Genomic DNA, 11,448 nt, shown 5'->3' with positions numbered 1-11,448 from the left:
CACTACTGTTTCACTTGTGTCTGTTGGGAGTCTGGTGTAGCTATTACATTGAAGGACTGGGAAAAAATAAAAATGGTCCCCACCGCTGTGTGCCTCTCAGCTATTTTGCTTCTTAAGTAACTGAATGATCCAAGTAACCGGATATTTCATTGTGCTTTCCAGCTGCTCTCTGAACCTAGACTGTGTGACTGCATAAATGAATGTGTTTGTGCAGCAACTCATATTCCGCAGCATAAACCCAACTTGTTGAAGTATATATTCAGAATCATTGTAATCTCCGGGATAAGTTGCTGTTATAATATAGTATAAGAAATCTATGACATTTACTAACCAAAGAACAATGAAGCTGCCGGATATGGTGAACAGTAAAATGATAGACTTCCTTCTACTCTCTATCTCTGGGTCTCTTTGATTCTCTGCCTTGCTTTGACCCCTCAGTCCCTTACGGATCCGATTGGTCACTAAAATGTGTCTGATGGTCAAACAGTTGAATAACAAAATCAAAGCGAATGTGAGAAATGGGGTTAAAATTGTACCAAACCAGTCAAAACCCAGCCACCCAGGGTCTGTATAATAACTTGACTTTGGGTAGCAGTCTCAGGATACATTATTGATTATCCATCCAGGTTGAAGGATAAAGTAGAATGGGACATTTTTTAAACAGAGTAGGATGTAGATTGTTGCTAGAACCACAGTTGCAGTTTTCCTCGTGCAATATTTTCTTTTCAGCTTTTGGCAACAAATGGCCACAAATCGATCAAAGGAGAAAGCGATGGTGAACCAGACAGAATAGTCCATTGTTGCTCGACGCATGGCATAAGTGACACTACACACAGCGGTTAGGTCCAGGAATGTTCCCGGGAAATAATAGTATTTGATTCTCCGCAGTATTACCTCAGTGATAATGACCAGGAGATCTGCCATTGCCATGGCCACCAGATAGTGAGTAGTGCAGATCGAGAGGCCACATGTTCTTCTCGATAGGATCACAATTGCAATCAAATTAACTGCAAGGAAGAGTAGAGAAAAGAAGCTGTAAATTAATTAATCTAGCATTCTGTTTAGCCAGAGAGGGGTTCAACTCCAAAAACAATCATTATTTACAAAGTACAGTGCATGTACCAAAAATGAAAATGTGCAAACCTGATCACAGTCCCAGCTTCACTGACAATTATGATTAATAGAGTCAGGGCACAGGGTAATTGGAAACATCTCGCACTGAGGCAGGTTTTCAATTTAAATATCTTAATCAGGTTGCATGTCTCTGATTTAACCTTTCTTACATTTTTCACAGTGGGCTGCTGAGTTTTCCATACCTTTATAAAATGTTGGCTGGACGGAGATGAAGTGAGGTCCCCAGAGAAGATAAGCTACTTCAGAGTATCGTTTGTACTCGTGGAAAATCTCCCCATTCCTAGCCATTCCAACTCTTCCCATGGACTGTCAGACACACTGATACAGGGTACGTCGATGTTCGGTATGGAACACTCACCCTCATAAATGTCTGATAACTTAGAATTGAAAAGTTGCAAAATGGAGATATTTTTTTTGTTGAGACAATTAATTTTAACAATGGGAAGGGAAAAGTAATGACTTTGACCCTCATGGAATGATTGAGCACCTATAGAGTGGCAAGAATTAAATAAGTGCACATCGACATCAGTCAGAGTAATACCAAAGCACAGTTCACAGCCCAGTTTAAACAACGTCCACAGATATAGTCACTCACCAGGAACTCCAATAACAGCAAGGATCAGGTAATATATTTCAGCAACGCTGGAAAATATTTCACGCATTTTCTGTGTGAGGATAAGTGTCTGTTTTGCAGCTGGTACTCTGGCTGTATTACATCTGAGACGATAGAATTCCCTTCATTCAATTTATACCCTGTGGAAATATCATGGGAATGTTGAGGTTGCAACATTGGTCCAATTGAATTTGCTTTTTACTTGAGCAAATAGATTGTGCCATCGTGTGAAGTCAATGTTGTTGTTGAACAGGTGCATTTATGAGAATCAGTGATTGGAACCCTCCAAGGGCTGGAGAGTCGTGAATCATATTAATGCAATAATGACTTGAGCTTGTTCTTTCTGTCACCAACAGTCCCATCCCTCACTCTTATAAGCCCATAGGACCAGAAGTCACAGAAGTGGAAGTAAGCCCATTTGGTTCATCAAGTCCACTCCTCCATTCAACCATTGGTGATAGGCCTTTCAACTCCCCTTACCACACTCTCCCATGTCTCTTAATTCCTTGCGAGATTAAGAATTTATCAATCTGTTGTTGCATTGACATCCCACACCAGCCTGATAAGGTCGCAAGTATTAGATTAAATGGGGCATTTGAAATACGAGTTGGATTCACAGTTGGTGGAGATGAAGATGCAGGATTATGTGTGTGTGTGTGTGTGTGTGTGTGTATGTTAGGTTTTGGAGGGTGGGTTGTGGAGAGGAGTGGGAGCCAGCTACATCATGCTTTGCAGCAAATGTCCCAGGCTCCAAAATCACAACCTGTGCAACTTAGAAGATCAACAGTGACAGACACATGGGAACAATACCCCTTGCAAGTTCCCCTCCAAGGCACACACCGTCCTGACTTGGAACTATGCTGCTGTTCCTTTACTGTCGCTGAGTGAACATCCAAAATTAGCACCACCCATACCCCCTCACATGCATATCTAACAATGAGATGAATGTAAATAAGGCAGCTCACCACAACCTTTTCAAGATCAATTCAGGATGGACAATTGCAGTTCTTGTCACCATTACTTACTCCTCCTTTCCCTTCCACACTCTCCCTTGCAGTATCCACCTGTCTATCCCGCTCACTCTCTGTCATTTCTACTCAGCCCTGTCACTCCCACTCAGCCCATGCGTTTTCCAATCAGCCTTTGTCCTTTCCACTCATTTTCTGTCAATTAACCTCGTTCTCTCTCTCCCTCCCACTCACTTTCTGGCTCAGAGATTCATTCTCTCTCTCTCCAACGCAGCTCCCATCTCTTCCATTCAGTCTCTCATTCCGATTCTCCCTGTCTCTTCCATTTAACCCCTATCACTCCAACTCACTCTGTTGCTCCCATGTACCTCATATCTCTCACTCAGGCCCTGTCTCTGCCACACATTCTCTGTCTGTGCCACCCATTCCCTCTCTCTCTCCCAGTCAGCCCCTTTCTCTCCCATATATATTTTTCAATCTGCTTTAGAGTCAGAGCTATTGAGAGCTACAGCACAGAGAAAGGCCCTTGGTGTATCACAGCACGCCCATCAGAAACAACCACCTCAGCTTCCTCATCCCATTTCCCAGCAATTGGCCCATAGACTTGCTTGCATTGGTGTCACAAGTGTCCATCGAAATATTTCTTCAACGACATGAGGACAATTGCAGTTCTTGTCACCATTAATTTCACCTCCTTTCCCTTCCACACTCTCCCTTGCAGTATCCACCTGTCTATCCCGCTCACTCTCTGTCATTTCTACTCAGCCCTGTCACTCCCACTCAGCCCATGCCTACACCATCCCTACAGGCAATGAGTTCCAGATTCCCAGCACCCTCTGGGTGAAAGCGTTTTTATTCCCACATCTCCACTGAATCGGCTGCCCCTTACATTATATCAATACACCCACCCCCCGATCATTGACCTCTCCATCAAGCAGAAAAGTTTCTTCCTGTCCACCCTGTCTAATTCCCTCATAATTGGAAACATCTCAATCCTGTCACCTCTCAATATGCGCTGATCCAAGGAATCTGATACCTTCAGGGACCGGTGGACATACACACCAAGGTCCCTTTGTTTCTTGTTGCTTCCCAGGGTCCTACTGTTCATCATGTATTTTCTTGCCTTGCCAAGGGCATCACCTCACGTTTACCTTGACTGAATTCCATTTGTCGTTGACCAGCTCATTTGACAAGCCTGTGTTGTAGTCTCAGGCAATCTTCCTCTGTATTTAGCAGCTTGCCAACGTCGGTTTCATATTCAAGTCTGAATCATTTATAGAAAACACAAACAGAAATGGCCCAGACACTGACCCCATTGGACACAGATTTCCAGGCAAAGCAACACCAGAGCTCCATCACTCCCTGCGTTCTGCCAAGTCTGTGTCCAGTTTGGTAAACTTCCTTGAAACCCTTGAGCTCTTACATTTCCTATCAGTCTCCCATGTGGGATTTTAACAAAGTTGAAACTTTATTGCTGGAACAGCACAGCAGGTCAGGCAGCATCCAGGGAACAGGAGACTCGACGTTTCGGGCACAGGCCCTTCTTCAGGATTTTAACAAAGGCCTTGTTGATTCCAAGTAACCTACATCAAAAGCATTGCCATCATCAATCCATCCAGTCAGCACTTTGAAACATTAAATCAAGTTGGTCAGACATGACCTCCCTTTAACAAAACTCAACTCACAGTATTGGACTAATCCCTGCCTCTTCAAATGCATATTAACTCTGCCCCTTAGAATTACTTCCAAAAGTTTCCCCACCACAAACGTTAGACTGACTGGTCTGTCATTTCCTAGTTTATCGCTTGCTCCCTTATTGAACGACAGCAGCGCATTGGCTGTCCTCCAGTCCTTCAGCACCGTTTCTATGGCCAGAGAGGAATTGAAAATTTTTGCAAGTGCCCATGTTATTCTGCCCCTCACCTCTTTCAGCAGCGTGGAGCACATTTCATCTGGCCCTGGAAATCTATCTACTTTTAAGCCTGCCAGAGCACTCAGAACCTGCATAGTGGCATGATGGCTCAGTCGTTAGCACTCCTGCTTCACAGCAGCAGGGACCTGGGATCAATTCCATCCTCGCACGACTGTCTCTGTGGAGTTTTCACATTCTTCTTGTTTCTATGTGCATTCCCACCCACAGACCAAAGATGCACAGGTTTGGGTGGATTAGCCATGCTAAATTGTCCCTTGGTATCCAAGGATGCCTAGATGGGGTGAATGAGCCATGGGAAATGCAGGGTTATATGGTAGGAGGTTGAGTCTGGGTGGGGATGCTCTTTGGAGAGTGCGTTTGGACATGTTGATTCGATGCAAACTCCACTCTGCTTACACTGATTTCTTTATGTGATTACTCTTGGTGCCAAAATAGAAAGGGGGTGTGCCTCTGGGGAGGCTGGGAGTGAGGGCTGTTGGGAGACTGAGGATGAGAGTCTGCATGACTGAGAGTCAGGGTTTAGGGGAGACTGAAAGTGAAGTTTGTGGGCAGGCTGAGGGTGAGGGGTCTGGGGAGGGTCTGAGTGCTGGCTCTAGGCAGGCTAGGAGTAAGGGGTCTGGGGAGGTGGGGATGGGTGAGGCGGGGAGTGAGGGCTCTGGGGAGACTGGGAATGAGGGCTGTGTGCAGGCTGAGGGGGAGGGGTCTATGGAGACTGGGAGTAAGAAGTCTGGGCAGGCTGTGGGTGAGGAGTCCAGGGAAGCTAGGAGTGAGGGCTCTGGGGAATATCACAGACTTTCTCATTAATAATTATATCTGTATCATCCCTCTCACTTGTGAACGTTGACACAACATATTCATTTTGAACAATACCTATATCCTCTGACTCCAGGCACAAATTACTACCATGGTCTATAACTGGCCTTGTTCCTTCACTTGTTATCATTTTACCCTTAATGTCCCTGTAAAACAATTGGGGTTCTCTTTTATTTTTACCTGTGTGCATGCTTTCCTCAGCTCTTCTAATTGAAGATCGCCCTTGCATATTCTAAACTACTCCAGGGCTTTTGCTATTTTAAGTTCCAAGTTCTCTAATGGGTGAATGGACATTCACTATTTATGCCCTCTATCTCCCTCACAATACATTTGCAGTCTCAAACCTAAAAGCCTACACACAAACAGACAGATAATTGCATCTGGATCGAGACGTACACATAAATACACTAAAGAACACACTTAATAACACACACAAACACAGACATTCACACTGCCAGTGAGAGATTGGGAGAGATTTGGAGAAATTCTCACTGAGGCACTTGACATTCACAAATCTCGATGAATAAACACATTTTCTGCCATTTGTAGGCTGTATTTCTGAAATTATAAAAATGTAACCCCCAGCCTTCACAGCTCCCTCACCTCAGATGCTTCACCCATAGTCAACACAAAACCCTTAATCACAGTCTCCTGAGTGCCCTCACTCCCAGTTTCCCCCATACCCAACACTCCCAGCATCCCCAGATCCCTCACCCACAGCCTCCACAGACCTCTTACTCCCAGTCTCCCTAGACCCCTCCCCCTCAGCCTGCATACAACCCTCATTCCCAGTCTCCCCAGAGCCCTTACTCCCTGCCTCACCCATACCCACCTCCCCAGACCCCTCACCTCAGCCTCCCCAGAGCCCCACCCACCTTTACTTTGGCACCAAGAGTAATCGATTTGATTCCTGACCCCCTTTTCTGCCCAATCTACGGATTAGGCGTCAGCTCACACAGACTCCCAGTGCTACATGGTGAGTTTCTAGGTCTCTCCCTGATATATCTCGCTCACCCATCACTGGGTATATTTGATCACACTGCAATAGTTGGTGTTCCACACACTGAAATATCTGTCAATTGGGGTCGGGGGTAACGGTTGGTGGTGGGTGAAATGTAATTCCATCCCTTTTTTCAAGCTGGTGCCTGGTCATGACATTGATGTTGCCTGACTTTTGGTAGTGCGTTTCTAAAAGTTACGACCAGTCTTCAGGCTAGATTCCCCATTTGTTATAATTCTGGGTGGGAGATTTCAAGCCGTTAAACAACTGTGCGAGATGAAGTGAACTAGCTCCTTTTGATTATAAACCTAATCGTGTCAACGGTTGCAAAAAGTTTCATTTAAAATTATCCCTTTCTCCCAGACCCAAAATGATCTTAGGATTTAAAGGGCCCTAATTTTACTGGTATTCTTGAATCAACAAAAATATTGTGGTTATTCATTACTAAACTAGAATGCATAATGCGACATTTCACATATGAGCAGATTAGAAACAAAAAGTAGGATGACAATGCATGACAAAATTTATAATTAAGAATAAGATGGGTGTGGTCTGAACGTTCTTGAAGGGCAGATAGTTAAATTTCATGAGCTTTGCAATGGAGGTTACCAGTAGACATGACTTTAGTAGGTCCTGCCGAATTTGAGATTCTTGGTTTATAAGTTGATTCCAATTCTTTCGGCCTGTTCCCTTTCACAAATGGCAGACCAGCATCACTCAGAGTGAGCAAAAGCCTTTTCCTGTTTTATAACCTGCAGCGCAGGGGTGCTTAAATCACAGTTTTCAAAACTGTGACCTTCACAGTACACATTAGTCTACACACCAGGATCTCAGGTCAGTAATACGCACAGATGAATGTCACTGCCTGTATTTAACTGCATGTTTTTAAAAAATATTTCAGGAAAACTAAAATGCAAATGTTCATGAAAGATAGCTTTTGGTGAGAGAGCTATCTCTTCCTGTCACATTTCTGCTCTTGTTTCACGTTTTCCTGGCACTCTGCTGTTGCGACATTCTACTGGCCCCATAAGTGTGACTTTGTCAGATAGTGACTGAATATATGTTTGTTCTCACTTTCTGTTTTTCATTTGACTTCTTTTGAAATGTTAAAATATCTGTAAAAGTAGTTTGTGTTGGTGACCCATTACCATGACATTGCCCAACGCTGACCAAAGCACAGGTCCCCATTATCTCTCCCAAACACATGACATTCGAGCGTCCAAACATTTCTCACTATGACTCAGGTCCTCAGACATGGAAACCCTCAATCAAACATCTGTCATCGCTAAACTGTCCATGCTTTGGACCAGTCCAACAGCTCTTCATTCCGCTAAAATGAACTCATGAACTAGAAACAAGAATAGAACTCTCAGCACTTCCAGTCTGATTTGCTATTCCATAAGATCATGTTTGATATTAACCTCATCTCTTGTTCAAGAAGGTCACAATCATCCTGATGCCAAAGCAAACTCTTCCAGCATTCTTTAATGTCTACCACCCAGTGGCATTGACCTCCGTAATGAGGAAGTGCTTTGTGAGGTTAGTCATGGCTTACATCAACTCGAGCCCCCATCCTGACTTGATCTCTTGCAATTTGCCTACTGTCGCAACAGGTCCACAGCAACGGTGGGCGGCGCGGTGGCACAGTGGTTAGCACTGCTGCCTCACAGCGCCAGAGATCCGGGTTCAATTCCCACCTCAGGCGGCTAACTGTGTGGAGTTTGCACGTTCTCCCCGTGTCTGCGTGGGTTTCCTCCGGGTGCTCCGGTTTCCTCCCACAGTCCAAAGATGTGCAGGGTCAGGTAAATTGGCCATGCTAAATTGCCCGTAGTGTTAGGTAAGGGGTAAATGTATGGGTGGGTGGCGGGGCGGTGTGGACTTGTTGGCCCGAAGGGTCTGTTTCCACACTGTAAGTAATCTAAAAACATCACTTGTGTCTCATTGTTATTTTATAGAATGGTAACTGTAACAATTGCCACGTTAGATACAAATATGCTGTGGGAGGCAAAGCCCATGTAAAGGCAGCAGATCATTATTGGCAGCAATGATCAGATCGAGGTTTCTATATCCAGGTTAAATTTGATGCCATGTGATTTCCAAGTTTCTTTTCCTCCAGAAAGCCCATGCGTCCCATCAGGACTGAATACATTTTCTGGGTTATTGTGGCAAATGAAGTGTGGGATTAGAGAGAGAGAGAGAGACAGACAGACATGGTAGACAGACAATTTGGGCGGTGGCTCAGTGGTTGGCACTGGTGCCTCCCAGCATGGAGGACCACATGGTATATTTAGCTGAGAGATGGGAGGAGACTGGCTGGACCATGATCACTAAAATACACTAATTGGGCTGAGGAGCTAGTTTATCTTTGAGCATCCTCTGTAATCCAATGTGATTCCTAAAAATCAAGATGGAAAATGAAGATAATCAGTTGGCATCTATGATTCTTTGCTGGTTAGCTTGGCCAAGGTATAAGCAATTGAGAGCTGAAAATGTGTTGCTGGAAAAGCACAGCAGGTCAGGCAGCATCCAGGGAACAGGAGAATCGACGTTTCGGGCATAAGCCCTTCTTCAGGAAGGGCATAAGCCCTTCTTCCTGAAGAAGGGTTTATGCCCGAAACGTCGATTCTCCTGTTCCCTGGATGCTGCCTGACCTGCTGCGCTTTTCCAGCAACACATTTTCAGCTCTGATCTCCAGCATCTGCAGACCTCACTTTCTCCACAAGCAATTGAGAATTAAACTCAAGCAGAAAATAGCTTATTTTAATCTTTAAAGAAAATTGTTGAAAAAAAATACTTCAATGCTTATTTTACACAGCCATCAGAATGAGGGCAATGCAAATGCGCGAGAAAAATTGCTTCTGTTAAAATGTTGCAACTCATGAATTGAAATTTTGATATGATTCTGAGCTCTCAAGTCCTCATTGACTTGGATAACTGCCGCCTGCAAATTTTCTTCTCGTTTACTCCCCATCCTGATGTGGAAATCGCCGTTGGATCAGTATCACTGGGTGAAAATCCTGGAACTACCTCCCAAAGGGTTATTTGGTTGTCTCTCCACTACCACAGACCTCAGCGGTTCAAGAAGGCAGTTGATCTCAGAGGTAATTAGGGACGATCAATATAGGGTGGCCAAGCTACCTTTATCATATAAGAAATAAAGTAAACCTGATTCTCCTACACTACCAGGATTTTCATACCATCTGTTCTTTTCATGAGAAAATTCAGCTCATGGAGATGAAACAATTTCATTGGATGGAGTTTCCTGGCTTGTATCCCATGAGGCACCTCTCATGAAATGAAGGTGTATAAGTACAAAATATAAACATGAAAGAGTCACTGATAGTGACAGTAGCAAATTAAAAAAAAGACGAAGGGAAACCTCAGTACTGACATCAGTAGAAAGGAATAGAAGGATATTAAGACCAGCCTGGACACTGATGAGAGTGATGAAGAGGATTTGACCCACAATGACACGGGAGGGTAGAGTGAGTAATCCACCAGGAATTGGAGAAGATTGTCAATCGAGTTAATCAAGAAAACCAGTCTAAGAATAGGCCTCGGCCTCAGAACTCCTGACCATCCACCTTCTCCTGAATTTTGGATCTTTGCCTCTTCCACTCACTCTTTGCCTGTCTCCCACTGAATTTTGAAGTTTGCGATTTGGGTGTCTCTAGTTGCATGAACCATAGCTTTCAGCTCCAACTCCTCCATAATTTCTGCTGCAATCTCCAGCTTTCATTTTCTTTATCGCTTCATGCCATAGCTACCAGAACGGGATACAAGCCTTTTTTATTTAGAAAAAAAAAAATCCCTTTATGGGGTGAGGGCATCACTGACAGAGTCGGCATTTATTTCCCATCCCTAATCGCCCACAGAGCAGTTAAGAGTCAACTGCACTGCCGTGGGTCTGGAGTCACGTGTAGCCTGAGCAGGTAAGGATGGCAGTTTCCTTCACGATAGGACATTATGGAATGTGATGGGCTTTCCCAGAACTGACAATGATTTCATAATCACCCTTTGACTCCTAATTCCAGATATTTATTGAATTTATAATCCATTATGTGCTACGGCAGGATTTGAACCCAGGTTCACAGAACATTAGTTAGGTAGCTGGATTAACTGTCCAGCAATGATACCACTAGGCCATTACCTTCCCTTCCCTTGTGACCCCTTCTGATCTATATCTGATGTTTTGTAGTTCTTGCTACTTCAATGGTGCTCCCTGACTGGCAGACACCGTAGACATTTCTCACCATGGTCAATTGCAATACTATTCATGATGTTAAACTGCACTTTAAATTGACTCAGTTTAGTGATTTCTGGCTTGCAGAAATACAAAACAAAAATAGCTACGCTACTAAGGATCAGCTGTCACTTAACAGTCTCCATGAGTACATGGCAGGAGTACTGTATGCCAATGTTTCCATATTTTGGAAGTCAATAGCAATATGAGGAAGAAACAGGAAAGCAACAATATAGCAGTAGAAGTAGGTTATTCAGTAACTTGATCCTATTCTAGCATTCAATGATATCTTGGCTGGCTTGTTCCTCGTGTTCAGCTGCATTGGTTCTGGGTCTGTATCCTTAAATATCCTGCTCTAGCAAAAAATCCACCAATCTCAGATTTCACATCATTCAATCATTGAAGTCGTAATCACCATTTTATGTGATGGAGCCTTCTCCAGCTATCGAACACCCTTCCAGTGAAAAACATAATTTTAGGCTTCTCTCCCGGATGGCCCAGCTTTAATCCTAAGGTAACTTTCCTTTGCGATGGACCTGGATTTCCTGCACTCTCCTATCCCACGTGGGACAGGAGCATCCATACAGGAACCGCTCAGTAATATGACGAGTGTAGGGATACATTAGAGGAAGACCCAGCCAGTGAGGCTGAGACTCTCCAAGGTTACATCAATAGTTCCAAGATTTCAAAGTTCCATATCTGAAATTTTAGAATTTTTATATCGCTGATGGCCGTGAGACCATT

General features: G+C 44.0%; 1 pseudogene; it reads right to left on the bottom strand.

The window, feature by feature from the left end:
* Window positions 1-96: 96 nt before the first annotated feature.
* LOC148136918 (putative G protein-coupled receptor 139) lies at window positions 97-1,799 on the bottom strand (annotated as a pseudogene).
* Window positions 1,800-11,448: the final 9,649 nt, after the last annotated feature.

Source organism: Chiloscyllium plagiosum, unplaced genomic scaffold (assembly GCF_037043375.1).
Source record: "Chiloscyllium plagiosum isolate Xiang-an unplaced genomic scaffold, Cpla_swu_hap1 HiC_scaffold_44, whole genome shotgun sequence".
Lineage (NCBI taxonomy): Eukaryota > Metazoa > Chordata > Chondrichthyes > Orectolobiformes > Hemiscylliidae > Chiloscyllium > Chiloscyllium plagiosum.
This window is presented reverse-complemented; position numbering and strand designations above follow the sequence as displayed.